The sequence below is a fragment of the Acanthochromis polyacanthus genome, chromosome 3 (assembly GCF_021347895.1).
Source record: "Acanthochromis polyacanthus isolate Apoly-LR-REF ecotype Palm Island chromosome 3, KAUST_Apoly_ChrSc, whole genome shotgun sequence".
Taxonomy (NCBI): domain Eukaryota; kingdom Metazoa; phylum Chordata; class Actinopteri; family Pomacentridae; genus Acanthochromis; species Acanthochromis polyacanthus.
Genome location: NC_067115.1, coordinates 45,878,987 through 45,898,743, shown reverse-complemented (window position 1 = coordinate 45,898,743; position 19,757 = coordinate 45,878,987). Strand labels below are relative to the sequence as shown.

General features: G+C 40.5%; 1 long non-coding RNA gene across 1 annotated transcript; it reads left to right on the top strand.

Moving 5' to 3' along the window:
• The first annotated feature begins 17,600 nt into the window (after positions 1 to 17,600).
• LOC127533473 (uncharacterized) lies at positions 17,601 to 18,206 on the top strand. Its single transcript, XR_007941211.1, has 2 exons — positions 17,601 to 17,702; positions 17,786 to 18,206. It is a non-coding gene; the product is annotated as an uncharacterized LOC127533473 (long non-coding RNA).
• The last annotated feature ends 1,551 nt before the right edge of the window (positions 18,207 to 19,757 follow it).

The window sequence follows — 19,757 nt, the reverse complement described above, 5'->3', positions numbered from 1 at the left end:
GTTTTGTGTCGATGTCCTCCTTGACTAAAGTCTGTTTGGCTTCTACCTCTCATTGTTTTACAGAGAGTAGTTCTGAGTATTGCAGACAAGAAGAAAGGGGACTTTTGTTGAACACGAAAAAGACCAAAATCATGGTTGTTAAAAATAGCCACAGTGATGCAGATTTTAATCCTTTCTCTGGACGGTGATGTCATAGAAGAGGTGGCAAGCTTTGAGTTCCTGGGAAACATTCCTTTGAGTTCCACAGACAGACACGAATGCATCTGTACTCAAGGAGCTAGGAGCTGAAATGACACTTTTGGGGTAGCATCATCTCAAGGAAAATCAGCTACCTTGGTCATGTTACCAGACATCACTGCCTTCAGAAAACAATAACTCAACGGATGGTTAACGGAGAGAGAAAGAGAGGCAGACGTGCAGCGAGTTGGCTTGACGACATGAAGGAGATCACAGGAAGTGGAACTGTGGAGGCTACTAGAGCTGCTGCTGGCCGTGGACGATGGCGCTTTCTCATTCAAACCTCACCAGCATTCACTTCTGCTACGTGATTTTAGAGAGAGAGAGAAAACAGACACAACTGTGGAGGAGTTCTGCTGTGAACCCTGAGCAAGTGAAGTTGGTTGTATGCTCTGAAGAAGATTTTTGAAATAAATTCTGCAGTCTGCTTATTAGCCAGCACCTGGACAGACCAGAGAAATCAGAGTTACAGCAGCTGTCTCTGAACCAGCTTCCTTCTTTGGCCGACACTGTGTAGACATGGATAGCAGGAAAATAATCTGAGAACAACTTGAATTTCTACTGCTTTAATGCTTCAAACTGTGACAAAATACGAAGAGCCAAACTGAAGCATTTTTCAGAAAAGTGAGTCTAAAAAAGTTTTTTTCCGTTCAGTGTGTGCCATTTAACCTGCAGAACCCCAGTATGACCCTCAGAGTCTGGTGGGTTGGCTCTCCTTTTATTCTACATTTTAAAAAACACATCATTTTCTAAGCATGAGGAATAAAACTTCTGGAAACCAACAAAAAGTGTGGCAAAGGCCCCCTGCCATAGGGTGGGGAAGTCAATATGATCTCTTCAAATGTCTTATTTTGGACAGCAATGGTGGGAATTTGTTTGATGAATGACAGAAAAACTTATGAAAACCGTTTTGAAAATAGCTGCAGATTATTTTCAGTTGAGCTATTAATTGTAACAGTTCCAGATCTTGTATGATTTATTAGTCTTGTGTACTAGGATGTGGAAGTGTAACACACATTCTCGCTGATACCGTCTGCAACTAGAAACACAGACACAAATAACTTTACAGTTATTAAGGTAGATCAAGTGTTGGGCACAAAAGGCTGCATGCGAAGTTTTGGTGAGAAACACTCGATGTAAACAATTCAAGAAAACTCCTCAGTTAAGCAGTAAAGAGTGAAACTGATTTGCGGTCGTGCCTTAAAGAGGGAATTTGCTGCAGATCGTCAACAGGCTGTCAGCTCATCGAAGAGGCAGAGGCTTTTTGGTTTGAGGCAATTAGCGTCCCAGCACCGACGGAGGCACAGACAAGGAGGAGAGGAGGGTCCAGGTGAGCCTCCTCCTCGTGATCACTGGCATGTTAGAATCAGTTTAATTGGGCTCTGTTTGATTTTCACCGACAGCAGCCACAGCGCCCCTCCACCACCAAACACTCCCAGCGCTCTCCTCCTCCCTCCTCAGCTGAATGGCAGAGCTGGGACTCGTCAGAGTTGACAGTGACCTCGCTGTCGGAGGGAGGCGAACGGCTCACAAACTCCTTTTGAAGTGTCACTGACTCCCCTTTGGTCTTCTCCTTTAAAGAGCCACGTTTTTGTCTTTCTGGACGAGCAGCTTCAAAACAAACTGACACCTGCAGTCCTCTCAGCAGCTGGACCGCAAGGTGCTTTTCTCATGGATTTAACGGGACAACGTCTCTCTTTTAAGAAGTAACCATTTCAGCGTTTACAGTAAAATAAATGTTATTCAGTAACCTCAAGATGTCTGCTTTCTGCAAGACACTTAAATTCTGCAAACCGCTGAGCTGCTCCCTCGCTCTGCTTTAGAATGCAGAAGCACATTTTCTGATGACCTTTTGCTCCTTTAACAGTGTGGTAACAGATTCAATACATTACATGTTAATATGTTATTTACACCACACAGTCTCACCTAAAGAACATTTGTATGTCCATTCTAAAATAGTACAAAATTATTTAGGCCTGGGACTTTAACGCGGTAATTCCGATTAATTCATTAAAAAAAAAATAACGCATTTGATTGCACCTTTCTCAGTTTCCTGATTTCTGTCACACTGTTAATACCGGTGCACACTCCAGCCCAGTAGGTGGCGATAATGACCCTAAAGTCTCTTTTCCAGTTGTGAAGAAGAAACACAGGACTCACTGAGTAAATCAGCACAGAAACATCAGATCAACATGGTGGCTCAGTCACAAACATTCTCTTTTATTACGAAAATGTTTCAGTAAAAAGTATTTCTGAAAGCATTTGAGGCGAAAAATAATCTTCTGAATTTGTCCTTGTTTAGTTCAGTGACGGCTACTTTAGACGCTTAGACAGTCCTGGTACCAGCGAACGGTGTAGCCATCCCATAATAGACCACTTAAGAGGGCAAATCGCTATGATTTAAATGTATTAATCACAATTAATTACAGAGTCTCTAAATAATTAGATGAATTCTTTTATTGCATCCCACCACTAAAATTAATATAATTATGGAAATAAAACTTTCAGAGTTTAGTTAATTTGACAGAACACAGTAATGAGTGGGGTCTAACTGCTGACTTGGTTCCTGAAGGCCTTTTAGTTCTTCCACCAAACCACCCTGATCACAATCTACCGTACTGCACAGAAAACATCTCTCCTTCTTCATGGTTGTGATGTTTCTGCGTAGGGAAAAATGTGCGTTAAGATAAAAGCTGCTTAGCGTTCAGAAAGTAAACCTCTGAGACGTTGTCCCCACTGGAGCTGGTAATACAGCAGCACCTATCCATGGCAGGCTAATGCACGATCACCTCCTCAGTTTAACAGAAGGTGAAAAACAATCACTGTTTTTCACATGCAAACTATCATTTTGGGGGGTCAAACATGTGGCCCGCCAGAAGGTCCAATCCAGGCCGTGGGACGAGTTTGAAAAGTGTAAAAATTTCAGAGAAGACATTAACTGTAAGTTGTCGATTTATGAAAGTATAAATTTAAAATAATTTCTAGACAAGTTGTTTTGATCATAAAGTAAATTATTACATGGTTCTTTTGTTATTTTGTGTCTTATTTTTGTAATATTTTATCTTGTTTTTGTTGTTTTTGTCTTTTTTTGTCTGATTTTTGTCAATGTGTTGTTTTGTGTTTCCTTTTAGGTTTGCTTGTGTTTTTTGTCAATGTTTTTGTTGTTTTGTTACTTTTTTGGTCATTTTTTGTCTTGTTTGTGTCATTTGAGTAATTTTTTTGTCTCATTTTTAGCCTTTTTGTCTGTCTTTTTTTGTTTTGTTTTACAGTGTTCTTTGTCAGATTTTTTTTTTTTACCATTTTGTGTCTCATTTTTGCAATATTTTGTCTTGTTTTTGTTGGTTTTTTTCTTCTTTTTGTCTAACATTTGCCATTTTTATCATACAGTAAAATCCTCCATGGTTCAGTTCCAGGTGACTAAATGTTGTGTTCCTTTGTAGACTCTCTGTGATCTGGAAGTTGTGATGTGGAAATGATAAACTGAGGCACAGTGTTGTTGAAACTGAATTTATTTTTCTTAAGAAATTTCAGGTTGCTCATGATGTTTTGTAAAAAGATCATTCTTTAAATGTGAACATTTTCAGAACGTATTTTTTTTGCATTAAAACAAAGGAAACACTTTGAGTTGCTTATATAGTTATATAGTCTGCTAAATGAAATTGTAGATATAGTTCTTTATAGGTTATTATGCTGTTATTTTAGTAGTCTGGCCCACTTGAGATGAAATTGGGCTGAATGTGGCCCCTGAAATAAAATGAGTCTAGACCTGAGTCACCTCTGGTCTAGAACAAAACTGAAAGCATGAAATAAGACATGTGGAAGTCTGTAGACACAAAGAGTCAACAGACCAACAACACAGAAAGAGGAACATCACATAAAGACATGAAGGTCAGTCTAGAACATTTCAAGAACTTTGAAAGTTTCCTCAAGTACATTTATAAAAAATGTCAAACACTGTGATGAATCTGGATGCCATGAGGACCTTCCCTGAAACAGAAGAACAATGAACAGCAGCTCAGAAAAGATCCAACATCACAGCCTTCCACAGCTCAAGTAGCAGACACACCTCAACGTTTACTACTGGGAGGAGGCTGAGTGAATCACACTTTTATGGTGGAAATGCTGCAAAGATACCACTACTGAGGAAGAAGAAGAAGAAGAAGAAGAAGAAGAAGTGAACAACTGGAACCAAAAGCTACTAAGAATGAACATTAAACCAGCAGAAATGTGGACTTTGGTCTGATGAGTCCAGATATGAAGGTTTTGTCTTTCTGAACACAGAAAAGGTGAACTGATGGTGTCTGATGTGTGGTTCACATCATGGAACAAGGAGGAGGAGCTGTGATGGTGTTACACATTTATTCAAGGCAACATTTAACCATCATGGACACCACAACCTCCTGCTGTGACATCTGGTTGGAGCTTACTGGAACCATTGTTGCTGTTATGTTTTATGAATTAGTGTTGCTGTCCAGGACAAATGAAACACAAAGCAAACAAGTGCAGAGCTCCAGAGACTGATAAATAAATTACTTTTTAAGTACATCACAATACTTTGACTTTAACTTTTTAAATCCATCGAATGGCCATCCAATTTATGGTCATTATTATTTCCATGACTGCTCTGCTGCTAATTGGAGCGCTTTGTTTCCATAAAGTGATGATAAATAGAGCCGGGATGGAGGTGGTGGGGTGCTGCCGCCTCATCGATGCGTCATGCTTGCTGGACATTTTTCCATTTAAAGAGGCCAATTAAGGCCTGCAGACCTCCCCGCTCATCACATGCCGATCAGGTCGAGGGCACAAACAAACACACCCAGGACCCTATTATCCTCCTGCACTCTTCAAAGGCACTGAAGCAATTTCAGCCCTTAAAGTGGTACTCCTCCCAAAAACCTACAGCAAAAGTTTGGCCACCACTCTGTCAGTGACAGATTTAGTTGATTTTTGAAGTCAATACAACCCTGCACTAAAGAAGTCTGACTCTAATTAATAAGCCTCACTTTGACAGATGTTATTTTCCTGCACCCAACAAAGTCAATATTACATGTGTTTTACCAGGTTATGATTCAGATCGTGTAGACCTGAAATGTGTTGGTAAAACTGAGTAGCTTGGTGAGTAAACTGGCAGTGAATGACGGCTGCTTTCATTCTGGAAAAGCATCAAGATATCTCTGGAAGCAGCATTCCTGCTGTAATCCACTTCTCTGCATTCTTATTTTCTGGTGAACTGTGTCTGGATTCAGGCTAATCTTCCACACATTAACACACTACTGTTTAAAAGTTTGGGGTCACCCAAAACTCCCACTTTTATCCATGTGCTAACATAACTGCACAAGGGTTTTCTAATCATCAATGAGCCTTTCAGCACCATTAGCTAACACAATGTAGCATTAGAACACAGGAGTGATGGTTGCTGGAAATGTTCCTCTGTACCCCTATGGAGATATTCCATTAAAAATCGGCCGTTTACAGCTGGAACAGTCATTTACCACATTAACTATGTCTACACTGGATTTATCATTTATTTACTGTGATCTTCATTGAAAAAAATGCTTTTCTTTCAAAAATAAGGGCATTTCTAAGTGACCTTAACTTCTGAACTGTCGTGTACCTGGACATGGACAACGCTAGCCCAGTAAGGATCAGGGTTTTGGAGTATAACGTTAGCTGAGCGCTAACAAGACAGATGAACTAAACTCTGGGACCCTTATAGTTGTGGGGACAGCAGCGTTTTGGTACAGAAATGCCAGATGTAGACTGAGATGACATGATATTAAAACTATGACCGAATCTTCACAGCGTACTGCAAAGCATTGACACCTCTGTAGAAGTCACAAACCCCAATGGCTTTATTTAGAAATGATCATCTTTTACAGCAATGGACTGTGGATGCTGGAATTGTTCATTGTTTTTATCAGAAACCTGTACGCTGTGCATCACAGCCTTCACAGGGAGATGAATGACCGTTTTTCTTTTCATGTAAACATGCAGTAGACATCCAGCATGGATCCTTTGCTGCTGAAGTTGTTCTGGTCACAACACTCCAGAGAACTTTAGTTTGACTGATGGCTGTTGCTCTAAAAGCAGAGAATAAAAGAATGAGAACGTGAAATTGTACAGTGGACACATGACCACTACAGAACACTGAAGAGAGGCATGAGGATGTTTTGAGGGACTTTGAGGTTTAAGCCCCAGCCCTCCCCCTGTCTGTGTTGTGGAATCTGCCCTAAATGAAAGCACATATTTCTGCTGGGGACCTGGGGGCCATGCAGGCTGGGCATCGGGGTGTTTCGTGCCGCCCCGTCAGTTGGTGTTCATGAATCAGTTTGAAGGCAGATCAAAGGGGTTTCTCTCCCTGAGCGGGAGTCTGCTCGGTCCGACAGACGGGCTCCTAAACTCAGCTGACGATCGAACCGTCGGGCAGAGCTGAGCGTCCCGTCTGCCTGCTGGGATAACTACTGGACGTCAACATGGAAACAGTTTGGTTTCTCACTGACCTGTTCCTCATGGTGGGTGATGCAACATACATACTGGAACAAATGCAACACACACCTTCATTTTTATTATTTGTTGCTACATTTTGATGACACTACATTCTCTGTTTGCAATTGGTTGCTTTCAATAAGTGACTTAAAGACTTAAAGGATCTGATCTTTAGCAATACTTGTACAGTAAACTGATGCTTAAAAACTTTGTTTATTGAACGCATTCTGAAGGTAGTCATGTGAATGTGAGATTTTTACTTTGAAAGAGAGAGGTAGGTTAGACCTGTAGTTTCTCCTAATTTGCCACAGTGGAGCTATTCAGGTTGTTTTAAGGTTACTAACACAAACAACAGGACTTAGCTGAACATACACACATTGCTGTTCAAAAGGTTGGGGTCACTTAGAAAGGTCCTTGTTTTTGGAAGGAAAACATTTTTTTTTCAATGAAGGTAACAGTAAATGAATGATAAATCCAGTGCAGACATAGTTAATGTGGTAAATGACTATTGTAGCTGTAAACGTCTGATGTTTAATGGAATATCTCCATAGGGGTACAGAGGAACATTTCCAGCAACCATCACTCCTGTGTTCTAATGCTACATTGTGTTAGCTAATGGTGCTGAAAGGCTCATTGATGATTAGAAAACCCTTGTACAGTTATGTTAGCACATGGATAAAAGTGGGAGTTTTCATGGAAAACATGGAATTGTCTGGGTGATCCATCAGTATTCCTTTTCTGTGTTGACAGAAAGCACTGGCATAATGGATGTCACTTTTTAAAAATTATTTAGGTTGAAATAAGTCAAGATGTCCCCCACTGCTAACGTATGAACAGCCACAAGTTGCAGCACGCTACAGGGATGCAGTTCTCCTGCTGTAGCTACCACTGGGAGGCAGTGTAAAAACAAGAAAAGCACTCAGAGAGCACAGTGCTCCGCCAAGGCTGCTCAGTCTTTGTATCACTTCCGACAGATGAAATCTTTAACAAAAAAGACCTTGCGCTGAGCACAGGCATGTGTATGTTATGTACAGATACCGAACTGCATGAAGTAAATATGTAGGCGGCGGGAATTGATGGGACTCAGAAACACCCCCAGAATTTAATAAGTTGTTCCTTGTATCATTTCTGATGGATAAGTCCTGATAAGCTCTCAGTGGTGGATTTGTAGTAAGATCACAATCAGCTGATCATCAGCAGGCAGCTGAAGTAGTGTTCACTTGCCATGCCATGCAGGCCGCTATCTCGCAATGGGGAAATTATTAACAAATTGGTGGATCCAGACTATAAGCTGCATCACTGCCAAAATCTAATGAGGTGGTCCTTGTGTCATTTCTGACCTTCCCTGAAAATTTCTTCCACATCTGTTTGTCTGTATTTAAGTAATGTTGCTAACAGACAGATTCACATACTGCGATCGTGACATAACTTTGCCGTCTTCCTTGGCGGAGTAATTAAGTTGAACAACAGGAAATGTAGGGTTTGTGTTTGTGGCGTGGTTCGTCATTTTGAATTTGACAACAGAAGTCACAAGCCCCATTCTAATATACCTACTACTATCTACACACTTTATAATTATTTTTTCTGCACTAAAACATGGACCAATTATGTTACAAATCATATTGACAACAATGATATTCTATTCTATTCTATTTTTATTCTATTCTATTCTATTCCAATAATAATCTAAGGACAACTGAACATTTTAGCTTCATGTCTGCATGAGCATCAATTTTCCATCAACGCTGCAACGGCAATCTAACTTGGTCAGACACAGTCACACAACCATATGACTCATTCAAGAGATGTACTCTGAATCATGTGAAGGGATTTAGGAAACGCTGTTTTTTTTTTCTCATTTCAGCACCAGTTTAGGCCAAAAACATCACAGAGAGCAAAAGACAGTTTGCTGCCAAAGTCACTAAACATGGTTTTCTTTCACTGTGATTTACAGTTTCACATCTTCTACAAACTGAAGCATCTGTAAAAATATAAGCTTGCTGCAATGAAGACAGAAACTATCAGGTGAGCAGGTTATTAAGATTCACCAAAAATAAATGCAATCTGAGTTTTGACAAAACATGAACAGGAGCTCAGGCTTCCAGCTGTTTTCATCTGAATTTATGAAATACCAGAAAATCAGATAGCAGCAGGATTCATCAGAGCGTCCATTTAGGAGGAGAGCTCAGCATTTATGCACGTTACAACAGAAATAACTGCATTATTTATTGACAACTATAAATGTAAATGATCCCCGATATGCCACCATCTTTGTTCATCATGCTGTCATGCTAACATCTGCCAGTCACCACAAATCTAGAGAAGTGCCACGATAATACAACTCAAAATAAGTTAAATATTTCTCAAATTAGGAGGTTACATGAAAAGAAAAATCCATTTTTGAGTGAAAAAATGCTGGGTATTTTTTTTTAGCTTATTTTAAGACACCTAATCTTGACAATCTGGTAAAACACAGTTTAAAATAAGTTTTCCCAGCTAATTTTAAGATCTCAATTTTCTAAATATGATATCTTATTTCAAGAAATCTTATGAAGCCATTTTTCACTTGTTCTATTGGCAATTTTATTTCACTTATTTCAAGGTAAAAGTTCCTTGAAATAAGTTTTTTTTTTCTTGTTTTAAGAGGGGCATTTTTTTTTTTCCAGTGCAGTAGTTGTAAGGTCATAAACCAACTGAAATGTTTCTTGATGTAGGCTCTAGATGAAAAGCCAAAGGATCACTCAGTTATTACTATTCATCCAGAGGGGAACATGAACATGTGCACCAAATGTTGCATCAATCTATCCAACAGTTGTTGAGATATTTCACTAAAAACTGCAGGTGTCCACCTTTTAGTGGTGCTGGAGGTGAAGTCAGAGGATCACTGTTGGGTCTATCATCTGGGGATCATGAATATCTGAAAATTTCCCTGGGAACTATTGTGTAATTTTTAAGATAATTTTGTGTGGGCCACAGAAGTCACTGCCAGCTCTCTAGCTAGATTTCTGTGCTGTAAAATCACTTTGTTGTTTGCAGGACGTCTGTGAATTGTACTCCACGTTTTTTTCCTCTCGCTGCCATAGGGCCACCAGCATGCACACTCCATCTTTACATGACGCCTCCCTCTCTCTGCCATCCAGCCCTCCTGCAGCTTCACACCACTCCAGTCTCACCATATCATCCTCTCACACACACACCGCATCATAATTAGGCCATGTACAGACTTCCCCGATAACGCGTACAGTTTATTTTCTGTCTTAATTCCTTATCAGATGCATCGATCGTGCGGCTCGTTGACTGATCTGGGGCGGCTGTCTGGAGAGCAGTGATAAGCTGAGTGTGTGTGTGTGTGTGTGTGTGTGTGTGTGTGTGTGGGGGGGGGGGGGGGGGGGGGGGGTCAGGATTAGCACCTTATTAGCTCTGCAGCCTCTGCCTTTTTTAACAAAGCTGACACCTCGATGCCTAACAAGCTAAAGACCAATAAACACTCCAGAAGAAGAACTGGTAGGACAGTGTAGAGAGCAGAGAAGCTACCTGCCAGCATTCAGACAGGATGGACGGGTTCGGCCAATACACTAGTGGCATTAATACTGTTAAAACAAATCTGCAAGAATTGTGAAAGTGTTTTTGAGCTTTTCTTAAACTTTTTAAAAAGATTAGGTCAGGTATTTGTTAGTGCAGAATTACCACAATAAATAAAAGCAAGAAAAGCACTCAGAGAATGCAGTACTCCATCCAGGCTGCTCAGCCTTTTGTCATTTCCAACAGAAGAAATCTTGAAAATATTTGTGGTAGAAATCACTGCACCATAGAATGTGTCCATTTAATGTAGATGTACCCACAAAAAAATGCCTTTGCGCTGAGTTCAGATGTGTGTTCTGCATGTGTACATTGTATAAATACCGAATCACATGACCTAAATATGTAGCGAGAGGCGGGAATTAATGGGACTCAGAAACACCCCCACAATTTAATCAGCTGTTCCTTGCATCATTTCCAACAGATAAGTCCTGATAAGTCCTCAGTGGTGGATTTGTAGCAGGATCACAATCATGTGATCGTCAGCAGGCAGCTGAAGTCGTGTTCACTTGTTGTCATGGTTACAGTGACGCCATGCTGATATCTAGCAATGATACAGAAATCTTTAACAAATCCGTGGATCCAGACTATAAGCTGCATCACTGCCAGAATCTGATCACTTGGTCCTTGTGTCATTTCTGACCTTAGCTGAAAATTTCATCCAAATCTGCTTGTCTGTTTTTGAGTAATGTCCATCCATGTTGGTGTGAAACCTTCATGAAGACCATCCACAAAATATAATAAACCGTGAAATTCAAACGTTAAATGTTGTTTGAGCACAGGCTACCCAATTAAAATGGAGTTCAAATGTCCCTCCTACAGATGTGAATGTACTAAAACTTCAGCATAATCACTGTGACGCTCCTGAAATAGAACGTCTGTGATGACCAACAACCAACACCTGAACCTGTTTCCCACTAACAGAGATGTGCTTTAAAACTTGACTTCCAGTGAACATAAATGAGGTTCCAGCAGGTGCAGCTGCCCGTGTGAAGCAGCAGCTTTAAATCCATCCTGAAGCAAAAGCAAACAGCATCTGTAAATACAAACCCAGACACGTTGGCGGTCTGTTGTTTGTGTACAGTTTGTATGTATGGAAATGACGTTCACGTCCAGCAAGAGGATCAATAGCAGTGAATAACAGGACATCAGTGTTTGAGGAAGTGATTCTGAGAACAGCGTACCTCCATACAGGTTCACACTGATGAAGAGGTCAGTGCTGTCATTCTGCTCTGTTTTCTGTCATTTTTGTCTCACTTGTCTTGTGCTGTTTATTGAAATGCTCACTTATTCTTCATCTGTTCTGTTCTGCTTCAGTGTTTACTGTAATGTGAAGGACTCAAATTCCTTCTATGTGAAAACCTGCTTGGCAAAAACACTGATCTGGATTTAGATTCAGTAGCTGTATTTTCTTAACGTAGTTTTATGCACATTAAAAACATTGCATTAGGAAAAAGTAATTAAATCAGCAAAATTAGAAAAAAATCCTCAATTATGCAATAAAAAAGTAAATAAATATGTGATCAGTTGAGGTGGAAGATTAAGTAATTAAACATTTAACTCACGTCACCAATCAGCTGGTTCCACCTCTGTTTGTCGTCACATCTGGACAGTAGGATCCAAAATAAAGACTTCTCTCCATGTTTCTCTCATAGACGGCCAAAGCTTGTTTGTTTGTTTCTTCTTCAAGGATTTTTGGCAGTTAACAATCAATGGATTGGCCTGATAAAAAGTCTTCACCCAGAAGTCGAATTTTTAACACCTCACAGTACTGAGTTCTGCTGGGTCTTAAAAAGTGAATTTGGACATGTTTAATCAAACTACCCATGGTTATTCTGTCCGTGTATTCAGAGCCTGCAAGCAACAAACTTTCACAATAGTAATACTTTTTTAAAAAACAATCGTCAGCCTTAATTAATTAATTAATGCAGTAACAGGTTAATAACACATTAACTCGTCCAGCCCTACTTATAATGTTTCTGAACTCTGTCTGTTGCTTCATTTCACCTTTTTGTAGAGCCTGAGTGAGAGATGTAAACTGAGTACATTGCTGTCACCTGTAGCTACAAACACAAAGCTAATCGTTGTAATTAATCTAATTTTGGTTTCTCTATGAGTGCATGGTTTAAAAGTGAATTCATCTGCAATGTACTATGGTGGAGGCAGAAATAAATTTAAATAATATGTATATGTTTTATTCTTACTCTCCACAGAAAACTGACATTGAGCTTAACATGCTGCGCTAAAACAGGGTACTTTAGGGGTACTTTGAAGTTTAAAGGTGTATCAAATGTCAGCACAGCGGTTTATAATGCTCTGACAGCAGATTTTATGCCTCTTTTCAAAAGCTAATGTGGCGGTTTTGTGTGGTGCTCAGAAGGATAAACTAAGCCTCCCTTCCTGCAATCTCTAACTCCATCACAAACTCAGTGGAAAACACAGTTTTTACAGTAATCATGATTGTTGGTCAGTAGCTTCACACGTAGCTCCATTTGTGAGCAGGTGCAGGTCAGCTGTGACGTAGCTTTGGAGGCGATGCGTGCAGACTGAGCCTCCTTATGGGAGACAAACTGGAGTCCAGACAAAGCGCACCATTAAAATTAAAGTTAGGCTTAGGTTAAGGTTTGGTCAGTGCTGGTCTTGAGGAAATGAAGTAACTGCCGCTGTAACGTTCCCTGAAGTGCTAAAGAACAGGACTGTGTGTGTGTGTCTCTGTGTGTCTTTAGTGTTGTAACCTGCCTTTCCTTCCACAGAGATGGGCCTGAGAAAGACTCGGGCCCCAGGGGAGAGGGAGAATCACTGCAGCCTCTGGGCTAACGGCTGTGAATGGACTCCCATTAGGACACGGTTATTGGGACTCCTTCATTAGCATCTCCTCCCATTGTCTCCTCAAACAATGGCAACAAACAAAACATTAACATGGAAATGGCTGAAATGTACCTAATTAGTTTTCTCTGCTGGTATTGTTAAGCAGAATAAAGACAGAGCTAAATTGCTTTTGGATCCGCCTGCCTGAGCTCTGAAGGCCCTCAGCAGCAGCTCTGCAGTCTGAGAATTCAGCCGGGAAAAGCATTTTAATTGTTTTCATGTTGACATTTCAATCACAAAAACAAGAACCAAGTGCTAGCTCGTGCTACGTGCTAGCTTGCTCTGTCAGGAAGCATTTAGCTCTTATCCAGCAGTCAGTGATCAGATGAAAGAGTGAAGTTTCCTGAATCACTACAAGTGGAAGTGGTGCGATGTGATTATTTTAAGGTCAGAGTCCGGCTGTGGTGACGACAGGAGAGGCAGTTAACTATTAGCTCACTGAGAAAATAGGAAAGACTGATCATTAAGACGAGCTTTCTGAAGGTTGAGGTCACCAATGAAGATAAGATAGAAGATTGAAACTTGTGTCTTCTGATGTTTGTCTCCATTAGCTCAGGAACGGACACGCCCACGTTACTTTGACAAAGAACTGAAGTAAATAGACTGTTAGTTTGGTTTTATATCACCATTAAACAATCCTTTAACAAACAGTGGAGCTACTGTACCAGAGAGATTAATGGAGGAACAAGCACTGACAAGTTTGAAGTTCTTCGCGGCTTTAAAAGTCATGCTTAGATAATCTGACTAGATTAGGGTTTCAGCTGAGGAAAGGAGGATAGATGAAGCGTTTACCACCGTTCTTACAGGTTAATAATGGATCACAATATGTTCCACTGCTGTCATCCAGCAGGCTTCTAGCCTACAGCAGTGAATAAATACAAACTCTTAATTTGGTGAACTCTTGTTTCCTCCATTCCTTCTCCCTGGTTCTAAAAGGCATCTGTACAATGCAGCAAAAGCCATTACACAGCATGTAGTCGTAACAAATGACCACAAACCCACTGTGAGCCACTTTACATGTCATTTTAATGCTGTAAAATTATACGTGAAAAGCACTGACATGACACGTGAAATGAACCTGGGATGGCTTTTTATTGATTTGAAATCCCACAATACCACCACAACACTCCACTTTTTCCATTTTTTAAATTGAAAATTATGCACGTTAGTTTCTCATTGTATTCTCAAATGAAAGCACAGAACAAATAAATGAATAACACGTAAATCTATGAATGCCTCTCTCGTCTCTCCACTCAGCTCAGCCATTGAGAACAACAGCTCAGCCATGTCTCTGCCAAATCACCACGTTACACATGAAACAAGACCCACATTTTCAGAAGAATGCATTAATTTTAACAAAAAGAATAAGTTAAGTTGAGCTGTTTTAAGACTTTCTGATGTGCAGAACATCAGCAGACCTTTTTTTTCTGTTTTGCCACAGATTTGAAAGCATTTTTGCAAGATTTACACCCTTTGGTAAAGCTTTCATGAATTTGGTATCAGTTTGGCTTTTCAAGGGCCTTGTGTCAGCTAACATGTTAATTACTATGATAAAGAAAGATAACTGACTTTAGACAGTCACAAACCAGATTTAGAGAAACATGGCAATGTGGTGGAAACAATGATGGATGGCTGTTCCAGATGCTGACAATCAGATGACGGAGCAGATGACCAGCAAGGTGATCACAGAAATAAAGAGGAAGGTACAAGCAAAGGAAAGGAAATGGACAGATGATATTTATTAATAATATTGAACAAAATATGCTCTTATGTCCAGTGAAGTAATTTTGAATGTGGAATTTCCAAATCATGCGCATTGTTTTTGGTGTTTCTTGCAGATTATTCTGACTGACAGTGTCCTGCCTGTGTGGTACAAGTGAAAAAATAGTGAAGAACACTGACAGAGATGAGTGAAGTAACCCTAACCCTCACCTGACTGTGGACTTTAGACAGAACACAAAACCTGTGTTCAATCACTGGTTAACCTGAGACCTCTAACTTCAGTTATATTTTCTATGTGACATTTAAATATTCAGTGGGTCATTCCAGAACTGGAGGACATTTTACATCACACACATCAAATTTAAAATACTTCATGTGCAAAATACTGAAACATGCAGTTGTTGTGTAAATGTTCTTCTCCTGACACCAAATCTAAATAAGAATAGGAGAAAAAAAATGTGTGAAAATATTTTTAAAACACCAAATAAGTCCGGAGTTCCCCTAAAATGCCATTTGCTCTTGTCCCACTCCCCTGATGACCAAACTGAAACTCTAACAAAAGAGTTAAAATGAAACCTAAACTTCCTTTTCTGGTTTTATTTTGTCATTGACGTGTCTTGTAATTGTGGGAATATTTTTTAATCAACATGTTATTATAAATAATAATTATGATGCATGGAACATACGTCCCACAACATGTTAGCATAGCCTTGTTAGCTGGTAGAAGAAGAAGAAAACAGTGAATCACATGAAATGCTAGAATTAAGATCATCAAACAGTGTTCCTAAAGAAAGGGCAGAGCAAAGCTATGCCCTCTCTTCTATTCTTCATATTTTCATCCCATTGTCAGCCTTGATTGAATGTCTCACTCTACCTCATTATCAGGATCAGACTCATTCTTTGGACTGTTTTCCATCAGTCAGTTTGTCCTCTTGGTCAGCAGTAACAGCTAGCTAAATATCTAGCTTCTACTGCTGAGAAAAAGATCACATTAGCATGAATTAGTAACCCTGTTACTGTGACTAGAGTAGGGTTAGCAAACAACACAGAAAACATGGAATAAAAATGCTACCATTGATGGGTAAGCTGAGCCAATGCAGCCTCTGATGGCGTATTACCTGTTATTCATGAATATGTGGCAGAAAATTCTAAAAGAAAAGATTTATTTTTCAAATTTTTGTAAGCCCAAATGCCCTTCAATTCTGGAATGACCCCAGAGTGTTTTTACACAAGGAGGAATCACAGCAACTAGATTTCCATGTTTCATGCAGTCAGCTCAAGTCTTGTGCTCTGCAACAGGTTTTGTTTTCAGCCGCTGACGATGAACGCTGGGCAGTAAGCTGATGGTGGATGAGCGCCTCTGGAGCCTGTTTCTGAGCCACGCTGAAGAGCAGGATTAGGCCTGTTCATAGGCTTTACTGGGCTTTAATCTTTAATCCAAAACCATAATATACACCGCACCTTCAGCAGCTGTCGCTCATCGCAGCATAAGATAAAACCATCGCACAAACACTTGAGTGTCAGAGGCCACTCAAACAAAAGCTGTTTGTTTTCAGCCCCCTGATCCCGGCGGTGGCATAATTGTGTGAGTATGAAGTGAGCACACAGATATGAAGCCTGCAGGGATCACAAGAGCTTTTTATGAACACATGGGAAAACACTTGACTCAGACGCTCCGTTTCTACTGGATAACTGCCGTGAACAGAGAAATACAGCTGAATGAGGATTACACTGAAATTCTGCTCCGTAGAATGATGACGTGTCGGGACCAGAACATTTGATTTGACGTGTGGGGACTCCCAGTGTGAAACTGAGGAGTCATTAGTGACTCAGATGGCAAAAGCTCAGGCACTATTCAGCTGGGGCCTGTTTCACGAAGCAGGTTTAGTGAAAACTCTGAGTTTCTTAACCCTGAAATGAGGGAAACTCAGAGCTTTCCGTTTCAGGAAGCGAGGTAACTCTAACCAGGGAATGCGGGGTAACTCGAGCCTGTTTCACAAAGAGGGGTAACTTCAACTCTTGGTCAGTTACCGCAGTAACAGACTCTATGACTTGAACCTGTTCGCCAGCAGGTTTATCTGAGAAAACCTCGAGTTTCTCTCCGTCTCCGCCCTCTTTCAGCCACACACGCTGTTTCATTTCCTCATTCATTCAGTCAGTAAGCGAGCGAGTTTTGGCGTAGAACAGCTTTTATTAACGATCCAGTGGATAAAGGAGCAGCATTACTGCACAGATAATTAAATATTCGTCGGTAGATTGTTATCAGACCGAGCATAAATGTTCTCGCATTTCCGGACAATTATCGGTTTGAGCGGTACCGTTTCGTAATCATTTCAAGTCCATAATCTACATAAACAACCTAATCCGTCCTTACATTTACATTACCAACCAGTCATGCTCTCACATCCAGCAGATATTGTGTGTTGCTCTGCGGTTCTTTTCAAATGAAAGTTTTTATATAATGTCAGAGATGCAGAGCACTACAGTAAGACAGCTGTATGGAGGACAGTCAGAAAAGTTTTCTGTGTGATTGGCTGCATAGATGCACACACATCCCCATCACAGCTCCCTCACATCATGAACAGGAAGTCCATTCACAGCATAAATGTGCAGGTAGGCTACAGGTAGACTGACTACTGTTTCTAAATGTTAAAGACTGCATCATAGTTCAACATCTGTCATTCTCTGCACTGTCCAGATCATATGTGATGCTGCATACATCATTTCTAATGTGGAGGCCACGTGGTCTGGGTCTGTTCATGACTCCAGGATTTATGGAGAGTCTAACCTGAGCAACAGACTGCAGCGTGGTCAGCAGCATAAAGATTTTCACAATAGAATTCTCTTGTCTCTCTCCTTTAATATACTCTGATGTATCCACTATACATTACAGGAGAGTTTGATGGCCTTCTGCTGGGTGACAGGGGTTACCATGACAACCCAGGCTGATGACCTCATACCCTGACCCTGAACCAGGCCCCCAACAGAACTTCAACCGGGCTCACTGCAGGACCAGAGCCCGGGTGGAGATGACCATAGGCCTGCTGAAAGCCCGTTTCCAGAGCCTACGTCTCCTCAGGGTGACCCCTGAGAGGGCCTGTGATATTACTGTGGCATGTGTTGTTCTTCATAATATTACCACTATTAGAGGAGAGCAACACCCTGCCCTACAAACTGAAGACCCAGATGATGAGCCCATCCACCTGCAGCTATCCAGGACAGCAGAGCAGTCAGAGACACCGTATGCAATAATCACTTTAGAGTTTAAGTCTCCATCATCACCACCACAGCAAATAAAGACATGATACACATTTCATTTGCTCTTCTTTATTTCCTACAAATAAACAGTTCAGTTCATGTTCCAGTAATTATCATAATTCACCTGTGACCATCACCGCCTCTAACTTGTGCTCCAGTATTTCAATTTCCAGATCTGCCCTCCTAATCTGTTTTTTGGATTTTTCTCAGCAAATGCAGTTTGTAAATCTGTTTTACTGATAACTGGGAATACATAGAGGACATTAAATTATACAGTTGCACATGAATTCCACAGAATGAAGCTCTGGTGTTTCCTGAACATCCATCTCACTGTGTCAGTCTGTGCAGTGGAAGCTGAGGAACCATCCTGCTGCTGTCCAGCCATGCTCTGTTAAAAAGGATGAGAATGTGCAACACTTCAGTGTAGGCTAAATGTCACACTCTATATTCCACCCAAAATGTGAATGAGAAGAGAACTATCAGTAACATAGCTCTGTATGCCTTTCTGGATCCCCCTCTGTAAAGGCAGCAGACACAGTTTCATCCTCTTCATCCTAGATCAGTGACATGTTTCAGTACATTTAAACTACCATTTGGAGAAATCTTTGGAGTGTTGCTTACTTACAATTACAAGGTGTATATATATATATATATATATATATATATATAATGTACATCCATGACATTTTATACCACCGCTTTACAGGCATCTACTTTCTTTCTGTTGGCTGAGCAGAAGTCTATGTTAGTTTAAATAGGCTTAATTATTTAACAGGACATGATATGGATGCAGACATTTAGGCTATGTGTGTATAAAACAACTGCACAGTCAAACAGCCACTTAATATTTAGGCTACTTTACAATGTAAAACATGACCAACATGAAGTACCTCCATGAGATAATGCCGAGGTCTGACCTGTTTGAACAATGTTTTTATATTTCATCTTAAGCTGCTGCCCCGTCAGGATTTCCCCTAAATGAAATAACTTAATATTCTACCATTCAGACAGTTATTCCCTGTAATATTATTACGATTACAAAGGACTACATTTAAACTTATGCATTGATCCGGGCTGTTCTCCACGCCGTCTCTCTCTCTTTTGCAGCTGCAGCGGTGTTGCACTTCTTTCTAAAAACCTGTTCAAACTCGCCATATGAGCGCGTTAAAAACTTCCAGTTCAAAAACGCAGCCTTTCGCTTCCCCGTTTCCATGGTGACTCGTCGAATCGGGGTTCCATTGATGCTGTCTTTTCAGACTTGCGGTGCACGCGCTTGACTCCGGGTCAAACTACTCCGAGTTGATTAACCCAACTCAAATCAGCCGTTGTGAAACCGAAAACTCAGAGTTTTCTATCTCAGAGTAGATCAACTCAGAGTTGTAGAAGAAACTCAGAGTTTGTAAAACCTGCCTCGTGAAATAGGCCCCTGAACTGCAGGTTGTGTTTACACAGAGCAGAGAGGAGACAAGAACAGGAACAAATCAGAGAGACTGAGAGAAAAACAAGACATATTTTTGGCCAACAAAGTAATGACAGCGTGAAGTACAGTGGAGCATGAACAACTTTCTAGAGCTGATGTACAGAGCAGTGTGAAAATACTGGTAAAA